This window comes from Lutjanus erythropterus, chromosome 24 (genome assembly GCF_056507025.1).
Source record: "Lutjanus erythropterus isolate fLutEry1 chromosome 24, fLutEry1.hap2, whole genome shotgun sequence".
NCBI lineage: Eukaryota > Metazoa > Chordata > Actinopteri > Lutjaniformes > Lutjanidae > Lutjanus > Lutjanus erythropterus.
In genome coordinates, this window is record NC_139340.1 from 14121578 (window position 1) to 14142057 (window position 20480).

Here is a 20480-nt window from a genome sequence, read left to right on the forward strand (position 1 = left end):
CAAAACTAGCGGCAGCCCAAGTTTCAGAATTACAACCACCAGTGAATGCTTGGATGTTAATTAAAGAATGCAAATTTCATGTTTCTGGTCCAAGGCTGACACACACTCAAGGCCCAGAGGTCCACCAGAGAACACACACGCGTGCACACACACCACAATATGCACGCAAACACCAACACACACAAAGTTTTGAAGGCTTATGCCCATGCAAATACATGCACGCACACACACACACACGCACACCCACAACTGAAGGCCCTAATCAGCCTCTCTCATCCCCTTTGTTCTAAAAGATAGAGATAAGACAGCCGGCGAAGCAAATGACCTTATGGGGGTAAAACTCAGGAAGCTGATTATACAGAAGTTACATGTTCATAAATATGTTTACCAATATGCAAAGAGAAGGCAAAAAGTGGGTCAGAACTTTTGGGAAAGTTTGCGGAGGGGAACATAGGCTGCATATGAATGCAAAGTTTGGGCGGGAACACCCACGCAGAGAGGAAGACAGAATCCAAGTCACATAAACACACACTTTTTGAAACTTTTGCACTGAACTCTATAGGCACTGGACCCGCACACTGATTTTATTTGCTTAAAACTTGAAAGTGGCTCAGCTTTGACTGGGTTTTGATTGACAGCATCTTCAGGCCCTCTGCATAATCTCCAATTATAATCTCAATCAGTGTATTTGGACAGATAAGAAGTGCCAATTTAAATTATTTTCCCATGTTTGCACCTGTTTATTTCACCGCCTGCTGCAATTATTATTATTAAGCCTGCTCTCTAAACTCTGCGGGAGCTGAAATATCAGAAAGCTTGTGTCATGATTAGGCTTCGACCAAAACAGGCAGGCGCAGCTTTTGAAGCCAGTAAGTGTTGCCAATATCTTCAACTGGCATCTTCAGATTTTTGTGCCTAAAATTTCAAAATATTCTGTGCCGGTGCCAGAGAGGAAAAGCCTCTCTCAAACTGCATTTAGTCCATCATTGAGCTCTGAGATTCCAACATCATTCCGCACTAATTAGATTAATTTGGGGTTAGCAGCCCTGCATGGCTGAGGGAAGTGTATCTCAGATTTCACCAGTTTGATGGTGCAGGGAGTTCTGATATCATCTGATTAAAAAACACAGACAGTAATCAATATATAACCTGATGCCAAAAAGGTAATAAAAAGGAATGCAAGGATCTGCAAATCGTTTTCAGCCTACATTTGATTGAAAACAGTATAACCAATTAAGCGTTTGGAAACGGAGGGCAGTAATTTTAAAGTTTTGAAAGTGAATTTCTTTCCCATTCTTGCTTGCAGGTGCTCAACAGTCCGGGGTCTCCGTTGTCGTATTTCGCACACCACGCATTCTCGGTCGGAGACGGATCCAGACTGCAGGCAGGTCAGTCCAGTACCCGAACTCTTTCACCCCCTTTACAAAGCCATGCTGTTGTAATGTGCAGGATGTGTCTTGGCATTGTGTTGCTAAAACGAGCAGGGACTAACAAACCCCCATCACAGTTGCTTTTGCTGGACTTGTCAGAAAAAGATTTGCAAATCGTTACCTTCTGTTTTATTTACGTTTTGCACAGCATCCCAACTATTTTAAACTCAAGGTTGTAAAGAAATCAACAATATAATAAATGCACAAAGTACAAAGCATGCAAGCTCATAAAACTGTCGGGGTTTATTCAGCCATAATGACCTTTCACTGTACATTATCCTGCTTATGACACGGCTGTTTACTCAAAATAAGAACAATCATTTGACACAATATTGAATTAGATTTCATTTTATTTATTTAAGAATGACAATATTGCTTTTGCTAGATCCCCAAGAATCTATAATCAGAACTGTGTCCATAGTAATGGTCTGTTATTGAGCAATAACAGACCGTAGAATGCTGTAATTAACCAATCAGAATCGAGTATTCAACAGAAAATGAACAGCAAAAGATAGTATGATCTAACATTAGCCTAGATTAAAAAATGCACATTCACACATACACACACAGAATAGCAGATACAGCACATACATGTTACATATGACAAAAGCACAGCTGTTCATCTCTGCAGGAGGCCACTTATATGACTCTGTGTTTGAACCCTATTCAGTGACTGAGCACGCTCACTTCTCCGCACACAGACACACTCATTCATGCACACACACCTGACAGCTCTGAAATCATACGGCTGGGGCTCTTTGGCATGTGGCATGATTGCTTTGACATCTGACACGAAAGAATTGTGCACTGGTGCGTTGCGGCGTGCACGCGCGCGTGTGTGTCCTCAACATGTTCTGTCACTCGAGAGGAGTTTCTGTTGAATGTGTGAGTGTGACTTTCTGACACATAATTCATATCCCTCGCCATTCCTTTAAAGGGACAGTTCAGATTATTTGAAGTGGGGTCACATAAGGTGCTACTTATCAATAGCCAGTGTATGAGCTGCAGTCAAACAGAGAGGAGAGCGAGCATAGAAGGTGTTTTTAACCACTTAAAAGACCGTCCACCTTAAAAAAATATTAGTTTCCGGTACTTTATTAATTAGTTAATGAAATCAGTTTAGTATTAATCAATATTAGTTCAAGTGCATGCTATATTTAGAACATTTTCACCAGCCATCGGATGAGAAAGCCATCATTTCAGGCAAATATCACTCTTCAAACCAACCAATCTCCATAGACAAAATCAGTAATTTTACTTTGCAGAAAATGGGAGTTGCTGTGTGACTTTTTTTTTTTAAAAGCATAGTTTGGACTCAACAAAGTCATGCAATAAGACAAACTATCTAACAGATTGAGGCAGCGATAGACAAGCAACTCCTGTATTCTGCGAGGTAAAATTGCTGATTTCGCCTGTGGAGTTTAGTTGGTTTGTTGAGAGTAGTGTTTGGGTAATATAACAGCATTTTCCTGTCAGAAAAAGCAGTCTGATAGCAAGGTAAAGTAGTGAAAATCCGTGTTTTTTAAAAAAAATACATTTACTATTAATAAGTACCTCATACAATCCCACGTAAGATAACCTGAACTATCTCTTTAAGACTGTTGAGACACGTGCACCTTGGAGTTTAACCCTCCATATATTTGGAAAGATTTATGTGCACATGCTGGTAAATTTTTTGGCAGAAATCAAACATTATTGTTTTTTTTTTTTTCTTCACTCTCGCGTCAAGTTGAATTGTAATCAGGGCTCTGTGTGTGTTTGGTTTTAGGGAAAAAAATTGCTTGAGATACTGAGAGATATTGCTTAGATCTTGTAAATATGCATAGGCTCATTTTTGCTGTGCTTACATTTTTTTTTTTTTTTTTTTTAGAGAAGTCAAAGCAAAGTATATACAGAGCCCGTGGAGATATAGTTTCATTACACTTGCATAATGGGTCAAAATGCATTTTCCTTTCTCCCTTTCTTTCTTTATGTATTGTAAGTATGCTATCAATCATGCATACACAAAAACAATATGCGAGGACGAATGAAAACTGCACGCGTGTTCATGAATACATCAAACGCCACATGAACATATGCGACATACTTCAGACACACAATGCAACCGTCCATGCATGCACAAACACAGACTCAAAGAGCCACGTATCCACGAGCAGGCAACTTCACAACAATGCCTCCAATTCAGTAATAAAAAGAAAACAAATTACCTCATCCACTTTGACAAGCTAATGTGTTGTTTCCCAGCTCTGCGCCCCGCAGGCCAAAGTTACAGCGTAATGCTCATTTCTCCACCAGATATATTTCTCTTCCAAAACGCTCCAAACTTTGTAAGACACAGCGAGCCTGTTGGCAGGAGAGTTTAAAGGCACAATCTGTACTCAGACAAAAAAAAAAAAACACAAAATGATATAATAGCTCCTCTGACTGAAAGCTGAGGGAGGGATTTGGCGGAGCTGTCGCCTAAACTCTGCATCAAAAAGCTGAATAGAATATGACACAAAAAACTGCATAATTTGTACATCTGCAGTGTGTTTTCTTTGTTTTTGAAATGAAATTGAGCAATGTGTTAAATTTGCTCAGGGGATAAGTTTGTGTAACTGTGGCAATAGACTTTGTAAATCCTTTTTACCTACACAATAGAGAAATGATGTCTCTTTCCGTTTGACTGTGAGCAAGAGAACTCAAATACTTGACTCTCCACAAAATCTGGTGGGCAGTCAGGAGCAGGCCCTTAAAAAGTCGATTCAGTTTTGTTTGTCAGAGTTTTGGATGTTTGACATCACGTTTTCAGAGACCGACTTTAACTTTAACTCGATGTGACAAAGTACAAATGACTTGTTTTGACGTAAAAACTGCAGTGGCTGCTTTGCACCATCTGTCCTTCTAGTTCTGTTGTCTTGTAGTTTCATGAGGTGCCAGCGGGTTGTGTCTGTCATACATAACAACACGTTTATCTGTAACCTCAGAGCAGTTCTCAGTCTAGATTTATCATGATCAGACATTACAGACATCAAAGCCGTGTTTCCCAAACTTTTTTTTTGCCTGAGACTACGGCTGAGACTACGCCTACTAGAGGTCGCTGCCTCACACCAATACGAGCCGAAGCTGCATGTTTAAAAACAAACACTAAGGAGAGCTGTAATTTCCTGACTAACTTTGGGATAAAATTGCACAACATCTTTGTGGTCACTGAGTCTGATTGGGTGATCATGGAGCTTTAATTTCTTGCCATGAATTGCCTGGGAATCATCGTGGACTAAGATAAAGATTGCTGGCGTCAAAGTAAGGTTTTCAAAAGTACTGATGCTTCTATACTTTATTTATTGACACAATATTTGTTCATTATAGTGATCAAAAGTACCAAAACTCTTTAAAAAATGATCTAAGCTCTCATTAAAGGGCTCAGTCCAATTCAGTCTTTTTGCCCTGCTTGAAATTCGTCTTGCAGAAGAGCAAAACCAGACAGTGTTCAATGACTTTTTCTGTGTGCAGGTTGTTAATAACAACAACATTGGGGGAAAAACAATTTTGAGCTGAATTTTGATCGTTTTTTAGTACTAGTATTGTATCAGAGTTTGAAAATCTGGTTTTGTGACAACTCTTTGTGAAATATAACAGCTCAGGCACATTCTTGATCGCTAAGTTATTGATAACTTCACTGTTCCACCTGCTGGCAACAACAACTAATGTTTGCACATGTAATCACAGTTTTATGAATCAGTGAATCTTGAACTTTGACTCCAAAGTGAAGGTAGGCTCCCTCTTCTCCCTCCCATGCGGTAGAAAATGGGTCGGTGCGTGGGTGGGTGCGCAGGGTGATGTCACACCCACAGGTGTGATTAATTTGCTCCTGCCCCCGAACCTCCTGTCTGTCACCTTCCTGTTTTTTTCTCTTCGCCATTTTTACGGTTGTAAATAGAATAGTGCTCTGTGCTCCGGTGGCTCACAAAACATTTTGTTGTCAAAGAAGGAGACAGAAGACACAAAAGGCTCTGGTCTTTCTCGTCAGATACCGCACGATTTGTCCTCCGCTTTGAGACACCACATACCTGACTTTCATCCCCGGTGAGGTTGTTTGAAGGTCTCAGTTTTGTCTCGACGTTTACCGAATCTTTACTCCGTCTCAGACAAAGAGGACTCGGGGTTTTATTTCAAAACTAGTCAAGACCACAATTGCAGGAATGGCTGATATCATGTACTTGGAATATGGCATGTTCCTTAATCTTTGCAATTATTTTGATAAATACAGTGTCATCATTACCAAAAAAAATTACCAAACAAATAAAAAAAAAGAGTTTCATAAACAAGACTCATCTCTTACGTAGTCATCACAAAATATCCGAAGGTCTTGGAACACTTTCCCTGAATTTTTATGATGTTAATCCATCCATCTGGAGCTCCTTGAGGGTTCAGAAACACCCAGAACTGTTTAGTGTGAGCCAGGTCTGGGTGAACGTGTCTCTTGCACCATCTGCCATGCATCTCGTGAAGCTGCTTCCTGTCAGAGAACTCCATAACAATGCGACAAATGTGTCAAAAGTCGTACATCATTTAGACGCAACACTTACCTTTTAAACTTGAATAAACTGCTTGGATTGCATGGCTCGTTTCTCCGAAAAACCAAAAGGTGAAAGCGAGCTCCTCCGTAATGTTCCCTGCCTGAATCAGCCCAATGAGCATGAAGGACAGCGGGCCAAATTTAACTGTCTGTGAAGACAACATTCTGCGAGTTTATGACCCCTGACCTTCACTGTGTCTCTCCAGGCATGGGGCTCGATGCTTGTGGTGCACTCTCGGATGCGTGAAGGCGTTAATGACTCTTGACTCTACAGTTTGGCTTTGTCAGCCTGGCCAGCTGTGTATTAATCTTCATACTTGTGCGCTTGTGTGTGTGTGCACGCGCCCGTGTGTGCCTGCTTGTATCTGTCTTACGGGGGGAAAAGGGAGGTCGAGGGAGGAAGATGAGAGTGTGTGTCTATGTCTTTAATCCTCGCCTGCTTAATTATAAATCTCTCCAACTGTCATGGGCTCCTTGCTTGTATCCCAAGAGTTTCTGTTAATATTTCATGCCACTGTCTTGTCCCCCAAGCAAATGACCGACCAGCAATTAGGCCCTTCTGCGGAAGACCCTTTCAGGGGTGAGTAACTCTCTGCGGATATGAAGACCTGTTTACTGGCAGAGAAACAGCAGAGAACTCGCGCTTTATTTTGCAGTACACTAACAGGACATAACAATCCATAGTTTGTATGAAATTACGCAAAAACTAGAAATAATGTGTTTGTTAGTAGACATTATTAGACCCTCACATTACAACAGAACTGTACTAGAAACTAAAGTGTATTATTTCCCCCATTAGACCTTATTAGACCTTCATACAGGTTAATTAAGGACACTTATTGTGACATTGCAGGCGGGTAATGTAATTTAAGAAGTAAGCATCAGTCCTAGGCAGTTTTGTGGGACCAGCTGAAGGAAATGTGTAGCAGATGTGCGATTTCACTTTAGTTTACAGTACAGTTCTGTTGTAATGTGTCTCAAATTACCCTCTAATAAAGTCTAATAAGGGTTTAATAAGTCTGTCTAATAAAGAACATCATTTTTTGTCTAATTTGATACAGAGTTTGGCTCATTACATCTTATTAATGCACAGTTAGGTGTGTTGTATCTAATTATAATGTAACTGCTGCCTAATTAAAAGCATATTATTTCTATTTTTGTCTAATTTAATACAAGTATGTGTTGTTAGTGCACTGTTAAAATAAAGTGTGACCTTTCTTTCTATCCTTTACAAAAAAAAAAGCCCTACATAGGAAATCTACTCCCTGGATTATTCATGAAATCTTTGGTTCTCTGCACAGATGGAACACTGAACTACATAAATTAACTCAATAAATAAATGGAAAGGGAAATGTAGCTATCAGTAACTACCTTCGATGCAATTGAGCGTTTCTGACAAAAAGTGGGGCAATTAAATGAAGCCCACGCACGCACGGCACCCAATCAGGGCCATTTGTAATGGATTATGTTCAGTGCAGCCATTTTGCAGGGGTCACCGCGACTCAGCAGTGCCTCTGCCCTTTACCGACTTCATGTTTTCCTGCAGATGAGTCATTTTGGAAACATGATTAATTCATCCTCATCTAGCTACTCGCTATGGCATCGGATAGATTACTGGAACAGCGGGAGAGGTAGATGGAGGGAGGAAAGACAGCGAGAATGATGAGAGGGAAAAATGAATCGCAGAGGAGGAGGGGGGGCGAGGAGGAAGCCAAAAGACCGAGAGGAGGCAGCGGATATTAGCGCGAGAGCGATAAGGGAAGCTCGAGATGAAGAAGACATAACATAAACTCTGCGCACACAAACATACACCCACATACAAACAAACAATTCCACTCCGCTCGGCTGTACTCCACAAATCAATACTCATCTTTTCCTCTCTGAGCAAACCAAACTTCAGTACATTCCCTCGGCAAACAGGGAGCCGGGCTCTGCCGAGGTCCCGCGAGGATGCCACCACGGTGACCCCGCCAAGTCCTCAACAGCACAAATGTGACCTTTAGCTTTCCTTCAGAGAGCCAGTCGCTTTCCCCTTATCGGGACTGCCCTGGTGCTTCTCCCGCTTCCTCTTGTGTCAGACAGCTATAGTGACCTTTATTTAAGCCAGCATGGGGATGTAGTCTTCTCGGGTCTTTTGGGGACTTCATTCGACTACCTTTCTCCTCCTCTGCTGTCGGTCGCCCCAGACTAAGATGACTAAGATGTTAAAACTTTTCAGTGGTTGCAAGTTTCCTCCAAGTCAGGGATATGTCAAAACTCAGCTCCCTGACTTTCTGAGGTGCAGGTATTCAAGAAAAAATGATAGCAGCAGCTGATTGACCTGTAATAACACAGTTCTGAAAGCAAACAAGCCATCTTTAGCTATTTTCAGAGGTTGAAAAGTGTAAATTTAATAGGAGTTTGAGTCATGCAGTCTTCTCTAGGATATAAACACAAAAAAGCAAAGGTCTCAGAAGTTCAAACAAGTGTAATGAAGGTGCTGTTTGGAAAGGAACACAAAAATTAAATAAAAAGATAAATAATAAAAATATCCTTGGGTTGAGAAAGTATTCGCCTGGAAATAATTAGTGAACAGAGCATGGTCGGTTTCTGAAGAGCCATTTTGAAGCTCAAAGCGTCACCACCTGTCACTTTAATTATGTTTAACTTTATACCTTAATGTAACTTAAACAGGTGAAAAATTCAGTTTTTGCACTTTTTGGCACCCACTGTTTGCCTCACTTTTCAGCAGTGGAGGTTGCCGCTCGGGATGAAATGCGCATCCAGTACAGTTTTTGGAGCAAGTATCATCTATCTGTACTCGGACTGGGCAGAACTCAAGCAGGAAGTGGGCGGGACTAACTGAAAATTGTTCAATTAAAGGCTGAAATTGATTTGGTTTAATCAGAAGTTGCTGTTATTTATTATAGATTGCACAACTTTACAGAACAGCCTCAGAATTGAGGCTCAGATCAACATTTTTGATCATGAGAACTATTACAGACGGAATATCTTATAAATATATTAAATGAATAAACTTCAGTGAATCAATGAACACACGGCATGCTGGATTAGCAACATATTTTCTGAGACAATAAATAATAAATATAACAAGTTTTCATCAACTCCAGGCTTAATGTGTGTTAATTAACAACTTTCAGTTAAAGGTCTGCCTGTTCCAATTGTAGATAATTCAGCTGTTTGTGCTCAATCATACTTTCTTCTTTTTGAAAGAAAGAAACAAATTGTGAAGGTCGTGTCACACTTAAAAGGGTGGGGGATTTGGGACTTGCAGTAAACAGACAAAGAATAAGAATAGTCTAAATTGTTGCAGTGGATGTCAAGATATCCTCTTTTTTTTTTTATTGTAGGTCAAGCTACTAAAACCACTGGATCCTACCCTTCCCATGATTCAACATGATAGCATCTCTGCGCTAGACCCTCCATGCCTGGTAATTGCCCATTTCTGTCAGTCTTTCCGTGTAAAAAATTGTAGTCTGGGGGCTCCGTGATGGCCCAGAGGTTTAAGTTGTAGCTCACTGCTGTCTACTTGCTAATAACCGCATAAAAAGCTGAGATGACCCTGATGACATCACTGGGGCTTTTTTTTCAGACTTGAGGTGATGTAACATCAATTTTCACAGTTGTTGTAGTAATAGTAGTAGTATGGAGTAGGTCTCACCTCGACAGGTCGGCAGATCCTGATGCACAACTGCTGGTGGAGTTTTAAAAGCCTCATGGTAACGTCTGTCAAACTGGTCTTCAGGCGCACGCGTGGATGCTGTGATGCGAGCTCGCCCTCCTGAATGTGCATGTCCCAGTCTACAGAGATCACAGAGGACACTATGCGTTGATCGCACTTTTTCCTTCACTCAGAGCGCTGCACTATTTCTGCATCTGTGTCTCAGCACATGGACGATGATCCATGAGGTCAAGCGTGCAGCTCAGCAGAGCGATGGAAATGGCTTTTAAATGCCTTGATTAATCCCTGGTAGGAGACATTTCCCCTTAAAGTGGGATCACTAGATTATCACTCATGAATGATAGAGAGGGAGATTCTGCTTGGTCGTGACTTTGGGGTACAAATACTTTGTTACTGCGCATAAGTAGATTTTTCAGGCATCTGTGCTTTAACTTTCTGAGTGTGCTCCCTACGTTTTAACACAAATATCTGTACGGCTGACCGTAGGTAACTAAATTAGCAACTCAGGAATGAATTTTAGCAAGAATTACAAGATTTTCACAAGGAAAAACTACCTCTAAAAGCAGTCTCAAACTGTTTTTCCCAAGATTTTTAACATAAACTGCATATAGTATGCATCTGAATGCGGTGGGGCACCAATGTGCCAGAAGTCGTGATTCATTTGTAGTGAAACAGTTCAACTAACTAATTTTCCATCATGTAGGGCGGCCTGTATGGCACTGCATTTCTTTTTGTCCACTGGAAGAGCACACTAGAGGGCAAGTTTTCCACACTGGGCACCCTGAAGGGCACTTTTGGGTGTTTTGTCCACTGGAAGGGCACCCTGGAGGGCATTTTTTAATGTCTTGTCCACTAAAAAGGAACCCTAAAAGACACTTTCACATTTTGTCTGCTGGTAGGGCACCCTAAAGGGCACTTCATCATATTTTGTCCCCTAAAAAGGCACCCTAGAGAGTACTTTGTCACAGTCAGGGTATGGCCCTTTAAGCTAAGTAGCTCCAGCAGCTCTGTTGAGTTGAAAAAGCCATTTTTATCTTGCTTATACAATTCAATTTACCCAAAGAGCCTGTATATTAACTTAGAATTGCTTAGCAATATAGCTAGCTACATGAAAGCTAATATGATGGTAAAAACTTGCATTTAAAGATCCAATTTCAGACTTGCAGGAAAGGAATAATGCTACTGTCAGCATGGGCTCTACATCAGATGTTTCATGGGGAGAATATTCCTAGAACCACGTGCATGTCATGCGATTAGCTGAATGAAATCGACGCCGACTTCCACTCAGACATGCACACAGTGCTTGACACCTTTTTTTTTTTCTAACCTCGTAGCACTTCTCATTGTTTCATCATTATGTAAAAAAAATCTCATTATGTTTTACAATCCCCTTGTCTTTATGTGAGGGGTTGTGATGCAAATTCCCTCAAATGTTGGCTTCATCATGTATGCTCACCACCCCCAGGTATAGCAGGAATTAATGAGCATTTCTGCACTGCACCTGAGCATCATCATGCAGCCTAGTGGAGCGGCCAATTTCCCTCCAACTGGCACTGCCCTCCTAGTTAGCTCCTAAACCCCCTAAGGCAGTGAAGGATTGTTTTCAGCGGTTAATTGACAAGATCCTGGTGGTATTCCACATGCGCACACACACTCATCTGGCGGAGGAGTGTGTGTGTGTGCCGTGCAGAGATGACACTTCATGCGGCTCTGTCATGCATAGCACTCTGACCTTCCTATGAAGGCATTTGTTTTAAGCTAAAGGTTGCACTCCTCACAGCACATGCCTTATTTATGGAGTTAATTATACAAATCTAGTTAATATCTTTTAATATGCTTTTCCAATTACAGGCTTTGTCAGGTTGTGGGCATGCCAATGAGTCAACCTTGATTTGCTGTTAATGAGTGAATATTATATGATGTTAATGGCTTATCAAAACTTCTCAAAAAGTCAACACAAATAAAAGTGTCTGCGCTCCCCTGCAATAACCGTACATAATTTTAATGGCGATGAATTTTGAATAGTTTTATAGATGTTAAGGTCATAAAACCTGCTCAGCATATACTGTACATTGTAAAAAAATCAAATGCTTAAAATTGGAATTAAGAGCTTTTCACGCACAGCTGCAGCGGTGAGTAAGTATTATTGAGTCGAGAGGGAAGGAGGAGAGGAAATGGCCCTGAACAAAATGGGCCCCGCCGTCTGCTTGTCGCTGTGTCTGTCGTTCGGTTTGTGGCGGAGTGACAAAGAGCCTGAGGGGAAAGTGATTCTGAGGCTCTGACTTTGCCAACAGGCAACTAATCCCCACACAAAGCTCAGCTGACCTGGAGCTGACTGTCTGCAGCATTCACAACTCAGACCCACACGAAGACACCTAAATCCATGCGCACGGTGCGCGTCTTTTGCACGGAAGTACACACTGGCTCCAGCACTTGGACACACACACACACCCGCACGCACGCACAAAGCGGCATTCTCGGCAAGCAATCAGGCATGTGTCTCTCAGCGCTTTTGATGTAAAATCTAACAACCGCAGCACAGTATGAAAACAAAATACACTGAACAAGAATAGTGCAGCACTTTTGTTTTTGCTCCTGTTTCTCTGGAGTTGAAGTTAAAGATGTCAGATTTCTTCTATGCACACAAAAGGTTTATTTCTTTCACCGACTAGATGCACAGTGAAGGGGAAAAGGCCTGTTAATCCCTACAAGTGGATTGATTATTGATATTAAGGATTTTATTATCGCTTTTCTGTCTGTTTTTGCATTTTCTATCTCAAATGTTTATTTTCAAGGGGCATGAATGAGGATTTGAAATGGAAGTTTTTTGATTCTTCTGTTTTTGATGCAGTTATTCTTTTATGATGTATCAGCAGAGTCTGGATCATTACATAAAAACTTCAAAACATATATATCACCATCGAGGCTGCCTCTTTGAACAGTGAGGAGGATAGCTGCTGCAGTAAACAGTGTTAAAGTCAAATGTGCAGAGAAACAGCTGTGAACACTTGATGAGGGGACCTCAAGTAGGCCACGCCGTCCAGCTCTCGTCTCACATCTCGAAAGCTTTTTGCGTCTCCAAGACGACTTGCCAAGAACACGCGTCACAAAGATGTTGCTTCTCAATCATGATAATCGCATCTGGTCAGCAACAGCCCTCGAGAAGATGCCCGTTTGCACGGATGTGAGAGGCAAGGAGTCACAGGTAGAGAGCCTGAAATTAAGGCAATTGAGGTGCTTCAGCTGGGATCAAGCAGGGCCGCGGTATCCTTGTGAAAAATGCCTGAGATATGTGAGGCAGACAGACGCACCTGAGTGGACGGAGAGGAGAGGCTGTAGCATAGATGATAATACAGCTGCACTGATCTCAGACAGAGGAAGTCTGGAAAAATTCCCATCAGGAAACATGGAGACCTTGCTAAGCCAGAGTCAGCATATAGATTGGCTCAGAGTCAAAAAAAGGATTCTTGCTCGTTCCCAAGAAACAACTTGTCTTGGTGGTTTTCCTGCCCAGGTGGTACAAGTTTCCACTCATAGTTTAGCTGTAATAGCGGCTTAACACACTATAAAAAGCAATATTAGTGGATTCCACTAATGATGGTCTTTATGTTTTCATGCAAAGCAACTTCTTAGTGATAAATTCTCAGTCCTTAACTGTGTTGGAAACCTTTCAGTTAATTTTGCAAAATCTGCTTTCCTGAACATTTTCATGCAGCGATCACAGTCACTTGAGCAGTTTGAGACTTGAGTCATTTTTTTGTTTTTGTCCTTGAGCAAACCGGTTGTTATTCCTGCCCACGTCAGGCGCCGGTGCCGCGCACACAGGCTCCACCGCGGTGCAATCCGACTGGTTCGAAAGATGACAACAGCCTACAGCGCCTCTGCCCCGTCTGTCTTCCTCCTCCCTGCCTCTGCTGCTCTTACCTTGCTCTGCTCCGCACTCCGGAGACGCTCCATCTGGACAAATTAGCTCATACAATCCTCTCTTAAGTCATCAGCACCCTAATAGCACTTTTACCATTTGCTTCACATGCCAGATGACTCTTCCTAGGATGTAATTCCTCCTCGACGGAGAGAAAAAATAGTTGTGAAATATTATTATCCACTTCCCTCAGGTCACAAAGAATGTCATTTCTTTTCTGGATATGTATATATAATCCTCACGTGGTAACATTGTTGAAGAACAGTATATGATCGCATTATGAGAGGGAAGCAGGGGAAGAAGTTAGTTCATGATATTTATAAGTCTTACGTGTCTGATGCCTGGCAACAAGATAGATGGCTGGGTCGCCCATCAAGCTAATTTCAAAGCATGCAGCTGAAGCAGACAGAGGCTTTTTTTTTTTTTTTATGACCTTGAGCAAAGAGTTGAACTGGCTTCAACTCCAGACCCGCTGAACAAAACTCCCCCTGCAAACGGACAGAGAGCCAGGCTTGACGCCATCCTCTGGACCAACAGGCGCCGGTTTTAAAGGCGTCATTCACACTTGCAAGGACTATAACTTCCTCAAAGGCCGAGTCCTTCCACGTTCTCAAAGCCGCGACCTCTAATCCCACCAGGATGATGGATGGTCCCACTATTGATCGAGCTGCTCGGAAAACACGGACTGGAATGTGATCGGAAGTTAAAAACTATTTCAGACCCTTCATTAGGCCTGTATTAAACTTTAGTAGTGTGTACTGAGGGATACATTACAACATAACTGTACTGTAAATTGAGGTGAAATAAATAAGACAAAACTACATATAAAATAGTCTTTAATAGACAGTATTGGACCCTTTATTAGACCCCTAATAGACTTTATGTGGAGCAAACTGCATAAGAAATGTACTGTTAATTAAAGTGTGTCATCTCCCACTGTTAGACAGATATTAGACTTTATTAGAAGGTAATTAGGGACACATACAAACAGAACTGCACTGTAAACTAAAGTGAAATCACATATCTGCTATTTGAGGCGCATCTTCTTTGGCAGAGAAGCCAAGACAGATATCATGATTTCACTTTAGTTTGCCGTACAGTTCTGTTGTAATGTGCTCCAAATTGCCCTCAAATAAAGTCTAATAAGGGTCTAACAGCAGGAAATTATAGACTTTAGTTTACAGTGCAGTTCTGTTGTAATTGCCCTCTAATAAAGTTGTTAGGTCTAATTAATGTGTAGTGTCAACTGAGGCTAAACCTCCTGTCTAATGAGGAACATATTTCTGTTTCTTTGTCAAATTTAATACAAAGAACAGCTTGTTGCATCATAAAATAAAGCGTGACCAAATGTCTTTATATCCACATAGGCAGACATGAATAAAAAAAACATGCCAGCATGCACACATGGACTCGCACACACAAGACAAACACATATTTGCCAGCAAAGGAATCCCCCCAGAGAGGTGCTGTGCACACAGTGTTTACTGCTCTCCTCAATTATTGATTAGTTGTTTTCCTTCTGTTATGAGAGGCCACCCCATATGAACAGGGAGGAGGGCCCGCTCATAAAAACTGCAGCAGGACTCTTTCTCTCAAACCAGACTGCGCTTTATTGACCTCGGCCTCCCTCCTAAACAGGACACTTGCTTTTCTTGGCACTGTCTCGCTCGCTCGGTTGCCTATTCTTCCTGTTTTCCTTCACTATCTCTTATTTGTCTCATTTATTCTCATATCCTCTCCCTTGTTTTTTTTTTTTTTTTTTTTTCCCACTCACTGAGACAAACCTCTCTGGTCCAGGCCACCTTCATAAACTGGACTGCAGACCGTGCTCAGCAAAAAGCCACACGAGCCATCGGTTAACACTAAATTATTAAGAGTCATTTACAGTTGGAGGCATCAAAAATGTTCAGAGTGCAGTGTGATGCAAATTCTTGGCAGGACCCAGAGCGGCACAGGACCTTTTAGAAATGTGCTTACCGTTTTCTAAGAAGGTGTAATAAATCGTTGAATCTTTCATGCTTTATAGGTTAGATAGATTAGTAGGAGATAATTAAACTAACAACTATTATCCTTCTATTAACAATCAATTATGCATTCGTAGCTTTTCATCAGCAAAAAGTCAGCCAAAACCTTCTAAATCCTAATACATCATTTTACATCAATCTACACCATAAAGTCTGCAGTTATACAGTAAACGTAAATCACTGAAAGTTGGTCTCAGTACTCTGCCATCGTTAAACAATCCAAAGATTTAATAACTTACATTTAAAGAGCTAAAGAAGTGCACCAATTTGTGCATTTTATGCATCAGTCACTAGTGGACATTTATTTCTGTCTTATATTTATCCCTACACTAACTTTTGGGATGTAATTCATTTGCTAAAAAAAGAGACCAATTGCAGAGTAAACAAAGTGAAAAGATGAATTTGACTTCATAATATCATTATTTTTAATTCTTTTGTATTGTCCTAGCTCCCAGCCTGGGTGTGGCCACTCTTCCACCCCTCTCACACCCGGCTGGGAACTCTTAGAACGTTTGGAACGTGTGTTTTCCACAAGTTTAGCTATTATATAGTCCCTCTGGAAAGTTGGGATTTCTGCAACGTTTCCGCAAATCTGACCAATCACTTAGCTTCGTCATACATGTATGTCTTAACAACCTGACTCAGTGTTTTAATATTGACTATTTTTTTTGTATTTATATATTTTTTATTCTGTTACAGGTACCAAGCTTTGCTTTTTGTTGGCATTTATCAGTGCTCTGTGCACTTGTATTTTAGAATTTTGTGCTTGAGTTTGAGCTCAAAAAACATTTTGCTTCTTTGTTGAATATAAATTGCATTCCACCTTGTAGAATAAAAATCAATAATTTTGTTTGATCTTTTGTAATCCGGGGCCTTGATGATAAGATTAGTCAGAGTGCAAGTTGCCTTTGTGATTTTTAATGCATTATACAGAGGAAACTGCAACTTTTTAAAGCGATTTTCCCACAGTTTCTTTGCAAAAAAAAATGCCAAAAAACATGCATCTGAATTTTTCAAAAAAGCTGCAATGAAATCAGGCATTTTAGGTCACAACAATCCTAAAAAAACAAATCTGCAAAATCCTGGCGTGACTGATTAAGTAGTCACATATTTAACGTTTATATACTTAGTGAACTTTAGCTCTTTGAATCCTATACTTCACCACCTGAGCCACCTTTTTGTACATTCTACCTGCCTGTATATTTAATTCTAAATTCTAAAGAAACACTTAAGACCTGGCAATCAAATTCCCATCCGCTGGTGGAGTATCTGGGCTTCCCAGCCTCACAGGGATCTCAATTATGGCACGCTGGCCGTGGCACTGCCACTCCTGACGATAGAAGATAAAGTGCAGTAATGGAAATGCCATCCTGTTACAGAAGCGGGAGCTCCAGTGTCGACGAGAAAACAAAACAAAGTCAATATTGAAGAGGGAGAAACAATGTGGAAATAGAAAATTGTCAAACGGCAGTCCGACTTGGCAGGGGGAAAACAATCTCAAACGGCATGCAAAACAATGTCAGCGATGGTGCTGCTGTTTTAGTCGTGTGTGTGTGTGTGTGTGTGTGTGTGTGTGTGTGTGTGTGTGTGTGTGTGTCTGAGGCAAAGCGCGTTGACTTCCGCAGTCCTTTTGTTAAAGGCGGCATAAAGAAAGGTGGCATGTGGTATCTGAAAGGCTCCACACGCGATCCCAGCTTGCCCACCTGTTCTGCTCCTGCTTTGATTCCAGCTTGAGAGGGAAGCAGAGAGCCTCTTGCTGAACAAGCTGAGCGTCCACAGGCCCGGCTGTGAGGTGAGACCCAACAAAGTCAAACTGTCCTCACACTTATTTTTTCTCCTCCTGTAATATGTGGCAACTCAGAAAAACAGCACCTCTTAGAAATAAGGGTTCCGACAGCACTTCCCACTTGGCTGGTTCTAGATAAATATTTGGAATATAAAAGGATTCCTAGTGGAACCTTTTGGTTGGTTCTAGACAAACTCTTGGAATATAAAAGGGTTCTGGGTAGAACTCCATTGCTTGTTCTGAGATAAAATCCTTGCAATATAAAAAAGCTTTCTGTAGAAGACTCTGGCTATGTTCTAGATAAAACCCTTAGAACATAAAAAGGTTCTCAGCAGGATCCCCTAAATGTTTTCAAGATAAAACAGCTGGAATGCAAAAAGGTTCTCGGTAGAACCGCCTTTGCTGGCTCTTGTTAGCCCCCTTAGAAGATGGAAAGGCTCTGGATCGGACCCCCGAGAGGCTTCTGAGTGGAACCATTTCACCATAGAAGGGTTCTCTGTAGAGCCTCTCACCCCTAGGTATAACACTTTATGCTGGGTTCTAGATAGCATCGTCGTTTCTAAGAGTGACACTTTTTGCAGGTTCACAGGTGAGTTTAAAGCAATGAAAAGATTCAGGAAGTTCCCCGCTTTTGGCCGCCGCGTTAACACGCCTGGAGATTCTTTTCTCCTAGCGAGGTGGTTTGGGAGGGGCGAACAGGAATCATTCCTCTCCCCGAGGAGCTGAGCAAACTGCGAAAAAGATGAGACAGAGACAGAAGGGGTGAGAGAACGAGAGATGTAGACAGAGACAGAAACACAGCATCAGAGAGGAAGGGAACGAAGAGGAGACGGAGCACTTCAGGGCATACCCAACTTAGACATGGCCATCATAAATGATTAAAGGCCGATTTCCCATTCTGACAAGCCTACCAATCTTTGCACAGTGTAATGGAAGCCAAAGTGAAACGAGCACGGAGCGCTGCATTTGCATCAAGCAATCACCAAAGAGATGTGTTTAAAGAGGCCAGGAGGAGGCGGGGAGGGGGGGGGGGGCGCTTGCACGGAGAGGTTTTTTACTATTATGGTCTGTTTAAATGGGGGATATTACCTGTTTACCCAGCTGCCGAGGGCAACCGGCATTTTGTTTGAGGTCACCCCGTTAATATTCCTCCCACCGGTGGACGATCCAGCAGTCGGGAAGGTTGCGATTCCGTCTTTATAATTCCATGGTGTGATCCGCCTGGAGAGGGAGGGTCACGACCCCGGAGGCAGAGGTGAAAATTGCACCAGCGGGCCGGTGAGGACGGAGACAGAAATGAATGATGGAGCCGGGAAGGAGATGGAAACTATAAAGTCGTACATAAAGCTCAAGAATATGTGGCTCTGTGGGTTTCCTGAGCTTGTATATTTCCACATACTTGATTGAGTTCGGGAGGCATGGCTTAAAAAGTGACACGTGGCACAAAACTGAAATGAAAATGGGGGAGACTGTGGACAGTTGCAACTGTTTGCATTTCCCTGTTCTTTCTCAGACTATTTTGACTTGACTAACCCAATCTTGACACATAAAATATTTATCCGCTAATTTTTCATACCATTTAAAGATGATTGCATTTTTTTTTCTCCAAACAAAATACAAACATTTGTTGGAAAAGTTAAGCAGCATTACATGTTGGACACATGGCTACAAAAGTGCAAGGTTCAATGTGGAAAATTAATTTGTTAAACCATTAGTCACTAATGATTCATCTCCCAATTGCTACTGATATATAACTGGTCAGGTGCTTGATAAAACTCTTGCAACTCTTGCAACTGACCCAATAATATTATAATATTTTTTATTTAATATTTATGAAACCACAGTTATTGTTTGTTTTTGCATAGAACATAAGCTCACCATGAGTCAATGTGCAGATGTTACAGATGCTATCCAATCTCTCTGAACTGTAAAAATGGAAAAAAGACAAGAAAATTAAAATTTTCGAGGCACCTCACTTCAAAAAAAATGTCAATAGAGTTTTGAGCCCAACTCAAACAACATTTGAAAAAGTTTTACCAGTTAATTATGTGTTGTTGAGATAATTTACTTCTCCTTTTCAGATAAACTTGAAATTAAACCCCCCAAAAACTACTTTTCATGGCTTTTGAGTAAACTCATTGAACTGAGAGTGGTTAATAATTTAAAATTGTCAATTGCGACCATTTAATTCTCAAGCACCCTAAGTAATGGCAAATCAGGTTCACAGAATAATTTCTGAAATCCAGTTTTTTGGGGGGTTCTAAAATTCAAATATTGAAGTTTATCTAATGCAGAAAAGTTACCTCAACAAAAGGTTATAGGTCAAAACTTTTGAGTTTGAGTTTTATGCAAAAATCTAGTAAAGGCATTTGTACGCTTTTTTTTAATGAACATTTTCTTTTTTATATAGTGTATTTTTCAGAGTGAGACAGGATAGATGGAACAATTTGCAATGCAAAAAAACAAACTTTTATTAAACATGCATATTCGTATCCTGTTATGTGCCCTACAGTGACTTGTGTGTGTTTAAAACACTGTTGTGTGTTCTGTTTTGATGCGGCTGCTTAACCTGGGGACAACATGTTGCAACCGTTCCCACCCAAACAGCCATGACTGAACATCATGTGCTAGCAAGAGACATTGACTGAGACACATGCTGACCATGTCACAATGACTCAAAGCCAGTAACTATTGATTAATTCATACAAAGGGTCAGGACAGTATGACAAAAATACAACTCTCGGAAATTACTTTTATACCTTCAAAGTGAATCAATAAATACAGCAGCAGATGTTGAATGTGTTAGTTGCACCTGTCCCCAGTCTACCCTAATCTTGCAAAAAAAAAAAGGTTTATGACTGCAGAGGGGATATCACAAAGATGAATCCACAAGTGTAGATCCAGTTTGATACGCACCTTTTTTGATGTGTCACATGCGCACGACTTCAGCACACATTGGGGAAAAGTGTTGACAAGTAAGAAAGTGTGTATAACATTTCCTGATGTGTTAAGAAGTCTGCTGGAGGTGATCTGAAGGTTGCAAACACCATTTTTAGTCTCACGTTTGAGGCATAGCCC